Source organism: Physeter macrocephalus, chromosome 2, assembly GCF_002837175.3.
Source record: "Physeter macrocephalus isolate SW-GA chromosome 2, ASM283717v5, whole genome shotgun sequence".
Classification (NCBI taxonomy): domain Eukaryota; kingdom Metazoa; phylum Chordata; class Mammalia; order Artiodactyla; family Physeteridae; genus Physeter; species Physeter macrocephalus.
In genome coordinates, this window is record NC_041215.1 from 21,945,559 (window position 1) to 21,953,300 (window position 7,742).

Consider the following 7,742-nt stretch of genomic DNA (forward strand, 5'->3'; position numbering starts at 1 on the left):
GGCCCCGATCGGCTCCGCTCGGCCCCGCTCGGCCCCGCTCGGCCCGGCGGCTTTCTGGGCCCCGGAGCGAGAAGCTCGGACCCGCAACTGCGGTCGCGAGGCTGAGCGACCCAGGCCCAACGCGAGGCACTGGCGTAGCAGCCCTCACGGCCTCCTGGGGCGCCCTGGCATTACCTGACCGGAAACGAACCTTCCTCTCCTCCGTTCTTGGAACAAACATTAATGGAACGCCTCCTGTGTACCAGACCTGGACTTAGCATTAATGCAGAGCCTGCTATGTGCCACGTATGGGACGAGCATTAATGGAGTACCTGCTGTATATCAGGTATGGACCAGCCATTAATGTAGTGCCTGCAGTATACCAGGCATGGACCAGCTTTTAATGTAGTGCCTACTGTGTAACCAAGCATTAATGCAGTATTTGGTATATACTGGGCAGGAAACAAACAGTGGAATGCCTACTGTAAACTGGGCATGGACCAGGCATTAATGCAACACTTGCTATATACCAGGCCTCGACCAGGCATTAGTGCAGTGCCTGCTATAATTCCAGGCAGGGAACAAGCATTAATGAAGCACCTACTATAAACCAAGTACTGCTGGGCTGATTTTATGGGAGCATAGCCACACCCATTCATTTAAGGAGCCTGGCTACTTTCACCCTGCACCGGCAGACCTGCATAGTTGCAACAGCCCTAAAATATTTACCATCTGGCCTCTTCCAAAAGGAGACCTAGAAGGAGGCCTAAACACAGGAAGCACCATGTGTTTTGAATGATGGAAAAAAAAAAAGCCTGAAATGGAGACCCATTTCACAGATGAGGAAACTGAGGTGCCCTTATGCACAGTTCCCTGACGATGGCACTCCTCCCAGCCATGACCTGGCCACAACACCCACCTCCTCTCCACCTGGCCCTTCCCAGATCCCATCACAAACCTTCCAAGCTGCACCTTGACATGCTGTGCTCACCTGTCTTGAGATAAGGGAAGAAGGGAGGGTCAAAGTCTCCATTTATTAGTTGATTGGGACTGAGGAAAGTTTGGTTTCTTGAGATACTCATCTTGGGGGTTCCATCCCCACCCCAACTGGACACGCAGCCAGAGCAGGGGCCGCTGGGCCCCACCAATAGAGGAAAGCTCCACTTGAACAAAGAACCCACAACCAGGGAACCTGAACAAAAACACTGGTCTTGGCTCCAATGTCCCCTCCTCCAGGGGAGGTGGTCAGGCCAGGTGTTCCCTGAGCACCCCTTCTGATGACACCCACACCCCACCCCGGCACCACCCTGCTGGACTTCCCCAGGCCCTTTTCATGGGCTGAAATCATCTGCTTTCTTCCCTTACTGTCCTGTTCCCTCCCCACCATATTGTAGGGTATCTATGTCCCGATCACTGCTGCATCTAGACCCCAGCCTGGTACACAGTAAGTGCTCAGACACGCTGGCACCTGGGACCTGGGACCCTTTGCTGCAGTGCTTGCACCTGGAAAAAGGTCTCCTCGGGCAACAAAATACAAAGAAACTATAAGGGGACTAAAAATAACTGCATGCATGCACAGTTGGGGCAAATTATGGACAACAAGATACAAAAAGACCAAAAAAACCCAACTGTCAGTTCTTTTTCTTTTTTTCTTTTTTGGCCGTGTTGGGTCTTTGTTGCGGTGCACAGGCTTCTCATTGCGGTGGCTTCTCTTGTTGCAGAGCACGGGCTCTAAGCGCTTGGGCTTCAGTAGTTGAGGTGCATGGGCTAGGTAGCTGTGGCTTGCGGGCTCTAGAGAGCAGGCTCGGTAGTTGTGGCGCATGGACTTAGTTGCTCTGCAGCATGTGGGATCTTCCCGGACCAGGGCTCGAACCGGTGTCCCCTGCGTTGGCAGGTGGGTTCTTAACCACTGGACCACCAGGGAAGTCCCAACTGTCACTTCTGAAGACCCAGAAGCAAAAGCAGGGTGTCGGGAGCAAAAGTAGGATACTGTGCATGCCCGCTGCACACTACACCACCAAAGGGGTGGGCAGACCACCTAAGTCACCCCTCTGGCCCAACTGCTGGACACAACCCTACCTTCACCTCATATCAGGAACCAGCTCGTCCCCCCTCTCCCCCACCTGCTGCAGCAGGGGCCCTCAGTTTCTTGTCTGGCCTCATCAATTTCTATTCATTAAGGAAGCCAAGGACGCTGGTTGGTAATAAATAAGTACTGAAGGGAAGAATGGATGAGCTCTTTGTTGTTTGTTTTCCATCTCCCCCAACAGACTGTGAACTTCAGGAGGGCAGTGACTGCATGTGTCTCGGTCACCCTGGGGTCCGCAACGTCCAGCACAGAGCCTCAGGCCTCTTCCCTCCTCTAGCAAAACGGTGCACCAGTGCTGGCCTGGATAGTGATGAGTGGACTCGCCCACCCACATGTGTGAGTGCCACGTGCTCCGGGATTGTCCATCTTGCTCTTTGCAGTGTCCCCACAGCCTCATATAGCCCCTGACATACAGTAGGTGCTTGATACATGTTTGTGAAACCAATGAAGCAACACAGCTCTCCTGGGTGCGTCTTCTCTTGCTCTGGAGGAAAAAAAATAACTGCACTTTCTTCCCTTCTCTGCTCCTAGTCCTTGCCACATCTGGCCTCCTCCTCACTTGGGACTTAAACCTCAGGATGGAACCTTCCTTTTGCTGCTTACTCTGGTGTAGACTGTCGACGGGTGACTTAACTTCTCTGGGCCAGTTTCTCTGTCTGCAAAGTGGGCAGACTCTTTGTTGTTTTTCAGAGAGCTTCTTGTCAGTGGCCAAGGGGAAGGTTCTTGTCAGTACACAGTAGAAGCTTAATGTTTGCTAAAATATTCAAATACTAGGGAACTGTAGGATGGCCCCCCAGTGAGCCCTGCTTCCTGGTATTCATGGTCTTGTGTAATTCTCTCCCTTGCCTAAGATGTGGGTTGAATTTAGTGATTCACTTCTAACAGAATACGGAGGAATAGACTTCAGACATTTGGTTACAAAATGCCTTTTGCTTCCATAGTGGGATCTCCCTCACCCGCTCTTACAGCAAGCTCTTTACGGACGTCTAGACCATCCTATTCTGCTGGAGAAGCACATGTGCAGAAGAACTGAGGCCTCCGGCCAAGAGGTGCAGGAGGGAACCGGTTTGGAAGCGGCTCCTCCAGCCCCAGTGCATAGCTTGATTGCAAGCTCGTGAGAGACCCCGAGTCAGAACCATCCAGCTACACCACTCTCAAATTTCTGACCCTACCAAACTGTGTGAGACCATGAATGTTTATTGTTTTAAGGCAGCAAGTTTGGGGGTGTTTCGTTACGTAGAAATTAATAGCAACACATGTACCCAAGAGAAACAAAAGCACAGGTGTACATAAGACCCGTACACACGGGACTTCCCTGGTGGTCCAGTGGTTAGGACTCCGCGCTTCCACTGCATGGGGCTCCGGTTTGATCCCTGGTTGGGGAACTAAGATCTCACATGCCGCGTGGTGCGGCTAAAACAAACAAACAAACAAACAAACCAGCAAAAAAGACCTGTACACACATGGTGTAGCAGCTTTATTGATAAGATCTCCAAACTAGAAACAACCCAAATGTCCACCAACAAAGTGAGTGGATAAACAAAATGGGGTCCATCCATTCTCTGGAATATGATTCAGCCATAAAAAAGGAAAAACACAACATGAATGACTCTTAAATGCCTTATGCTGAGTGAAAGGCACCAGACACAAAAGAGGATGTACTGTATGATTCCATTTATATAAAATTCTGGAAAACACCCACTATGGAAATCTATAGTGACTGAAAATAGATTGCTGTTTGCCTGGGGCTGGAGGGTCGGGGCAGGGAGGGGCCCAAGGAAACTTTCTGGGGTGACGGAAACGTTTGGCCGTGCCACGCGGCTTGTGGGATCTTGTTCACTATCTTTTTTGTTGTTGTTGTTCACTATCTTGATTGTGCCCATGATTGGGGTAGACATATGACAAAACTCATCAAAATGTACATTTTAAACACTTGCAGTTCGTGGCATGTCAATTACACCTTCATAAAGCTGTCAAAATAAGAAGTGTCCAAGGAGGTGGTATTTGTAAAGTACATAGTAGGTGCTTAATAAGTGCTTAAATGTTTCAGAGGACACTGAAATGGAGCAGAATCCACAGGGGCTGGCTTGTCATTCTCAGCCATTCACTAAGTGCTCTCCTTGTGCCGGAGGTGGGTGGGGACCAGGTGGGTAAGATGGGGAACGGAGGCCCACGGAGAGTTGGTGAACTGGTCCCAGGGCCCAGCTGGTGGCTAATTACTGACCTTGGCTTCTCCACCCAGAGGTCCAGAGAGACAAAGCCCACGGCTGCACTCCTTGATGGTTGGGAGGCCCCGTCCTCCTGTCCCCATGGCCTCCTCCCCTCCTCCATCCTTGGATATTGGCCTCCCATGCCCTGAAGGATTCTATTTTATGAGCAGGTCTGGGGGCCAGGGAACAAGGCCATTTCCTGGCACAGAGCTGAGAACATGAGCAAAAGTGAGTGGGGCCCAGGGTGGGGGCATGCAAGGTGGAGGGGCACCTGAGGCCAGAGCACCAGCCCCGGAATCGGGGGCAGATTCCACTGTATTCAAGTCCCTGTCCTTCTCCGGGCGTCAGAGCTGAAAATAGGGCAATCATCACCCATGTCACGTGGACACTCTGTCGGAGGAACCAGAAAGGGGTCACATCCTTAACCCGACTTAACGCCCCAGCCTGCAATCCCAGAGGGTATTTATTTGTTTCCTTCTCTTTTAAATTTTTCTTTTTTGGCTGCACTGTGCTGTATGGGAGATCTTAGTTCCCCAACCAGGGATTGAACCTGAGCCCCCTGCAGTGGAAGCGCAGAGTCTTAACCACTGGACAGCCAGGGAAATCCCTCTTTTAAATTTTCAAAGACAGGGACTTCCTTGGTGGTCCTGTGGCTAAGACTCCGCTCTCCCAATGCCTCCCAATGCAGGGGGCCTGGGTTCGATCCCTTCCCTAGGGAAGTAAATCCCACATGCCACAACTAAGACCTGACACAGCCAAATAAATACTTAAAAAAAAAAAATTTCAAAGACAGTGATCAGGGTGAGGGGTCTGGGTCTGTCTGGATGACAGTTTTGTAGACCTGCAGACACACAATGAATGTTTATTGCACAACTCCATAAATATTAGCTTTTACTCTTTACCAAAAAAGACATACAAGTGGCCAGTAAAATAAGCACATTAGGAAAAAGCCCAGGAAAACCTCAGTGAGATGCCGCCCACCAGAATGGCTAAGACCATACTAAGTGCTGACGAGAAGCAGGGCAACTGGGACCCTCATCCACGACAGCTGGTGGGAATGCAAAATGGGCAGCCTCTGTGGGAAACAGTGTGGCGGGTTCTCAAAGAGTTCTTAAAATTATACACCTGCCACGGGATCTAGCCATTCCATTCCTAAGTATTTACTCAACAGAAATGAAAACATACGTCCATACAAAGATTTGCACATGGATGCTCACAGCAGTCTCATTTTAAGCTAGTAGGTCAGAATCAAACTGTCTGGTCCTCATCCCATACACACTGCCCTGCAGGCTGTGTGACTTTCAGAAAGTGGCCATCCCTCTCTGAGCTTCCGTTACTTCATCTCTTAAAATGGGGGTGATGATGAGAATTTCCAGGCACCACTAAGCATATGAAAATATGCTCTGCACATAATAGACACCCAACAGTTGGTTTGTGTGAATTAAAAAAAAAAAAAAAGATGTTCAATATCATTAGTCATCAGGAAAATGCAAATCAAAACCCACAGTGAGGGGCTTCCCTGGTGGTGCGGTGGTTGCGAGTCCGCCTGCCGATGCAGGGGAACCGGGTTCGCGCCCCGGTCTGGGAGGATCCCACGTGCTGCGGAGCGGCTGGGCCCGTGGGCCGTGGCCGCTGGGCCTGCGCGTCCGGAGCCTGTGCTCCGCAACGGGGGAGGCCGCAGCAGAGGGAGGCCCGCATACCACCAAAAAAAAAAAAAAAACCCACAGTGAGATACTATTCTACATCCACCATGATGGCTATCATAAAAAAGACATAATAACAAGTGTGGGCTAGGATGTGGAGAAACTGGAACCTTCATGCATGGCTGGTAGGAATGTAAAGTGGTGTAGCCGCAGTGGAAAACAATTTAGCAGTTCCTCAAAAAGGTAAACACAGAGTTACCATTTCACTAGAAATTTCACTCCTAGGGACCTATCCAAAAGAATTGAAAACAGGTGTTCAAACAAAATCTTTTTTAAAAATAAATAAATAAATTTATTTATTTATTTTTGGCTGCGTTGGGTCTTCGTTGCTGCATGTGGGCTTTCTCTAGTTGTGGCGAGCGGGGGCTACTCTTCTTTGCGGTGCGTGGGCTTCTCATTGCAGTGGCTTCTCTTGTTGTGGAGCACGGGCTCTAGGCATGCAGGCTTCAGTAGTTGTGGCACCCGGGCTTAGCTGCTCCAAGGCATGTGGGATCTTCCTGGATCTGGGCTCAAACCCGTGTCCCCTGCGTTGGCAGGCAGATTCTTAACCACTGTGCCACCAGAGAAGTCCCTCGAACAAAATCTTGTACATGAATATTCACAGCAATATTATTCACAATTGCCCCCCCCAAATGCAAACAACCCAAATGTCAATCAACAGATGAACAGATACACAAAATGTAGTCCATCTACACACTGGAATGTTATTTGGCCATGAAAAGGGGTGAAGCACTGACACTCACTACAACGTGGATGGACCTTGAAAACACGATGCTCAGCGAGAGAAGCCAGACACAGAAGGACACACAGTGGGTGATTCCATTGATGGGAAACATCCAGAACAGGCAAATCCACAGACACAGAGAGTGGATTCATGGTTACCAGGGGCCGGGGAGGGGGTGGGGGTGACTGCTCATGGGGATGGGGTTTCTTTTTGGGGTGATGGAATGCTCTGGAATTAGATGGTGGTGGCAGCACAATATACTAAAAACCATGGAATTGTACACCTTAAAATGGTAAATTTATGATTTGTGAACTATATCTCAAAAAATGTGTCAATGATAAAAAAAACAATAACAATTCCCACATGGCCTGGCACACACAAGGCATTCAATAAACATTCAGGATTATCATTATAATAGGCTCAATGGACACAATAGAGCCAGTTTTTTAATCAACATTTATTGAGCACCTACTGTGTGTCATGGTTCTGGGCGCGGGGATACAGCAATGAAAACGCAGACAAAAATTCCTGCCCTCATGGAGCCAATGTTCTAGGTAAGGGTAGACAGACAATAAACAAATATAAATAAGTAAAATATACTGGGTCTTAGATGGGAGTAAATGCTTAAGAGAAGGGAAAAAAAGCACAGTAGGGGGTTTGGGAAGGGAGTGGAATTTTAAGTACCAGGATTAGGGAAGGACCCTCTGCAAAAGTGAGCAAAGCACCCATATATCTACCGGCAGCAGGGGCAATGTATGCAAAGGACCTGGGGCAGGACCTGTGCCTGGCATTTTGGAGGGATAGGGAGTAGGTCCGTGTGGCTGGAACAGATTGTGCGAAGGGAAGAGAGGGAGGGGGAGGGAGAAGGAGAGGGCAGGGAGGGGACGGGGCAAGTCGTGCAGGACCTCGAGGGTCGCGGGGAGGACTTGGGCTTTTACCCCAGGGAGGTTGGGAGCCCAGGAGAGCAGCGGGCAGGGTGGGGGCGGGGCCTGACTCGGGTGCTCACGCGCGCCCTCTGGTGGCTGCTTCGGGGAGGA

General features: G+C 49.9%; 1 long non-coding RNA gene across 1 annotated transcript; it reads left to right on the forward strand.

Annotated features, from left to right (window-relative positions):
* Positions 1 to 15: 15 nt before the first annotated feature.
* Positions 16 to 4,022, forward strand: LOC102996165 (uncharacterized). The gene is made up of 3 exons (XR_447530.4): positions 16 to 325; positions 2,250 to 2,404; positions 3,010 to 4,022. It is a non-coding gene; the product is annotated as an uncharacterized lncRNA (long non-coding RNA).
* The last annotated feature ends 3,720 nt before the right edge of the window (positions 4,023 to 7,742 follow it).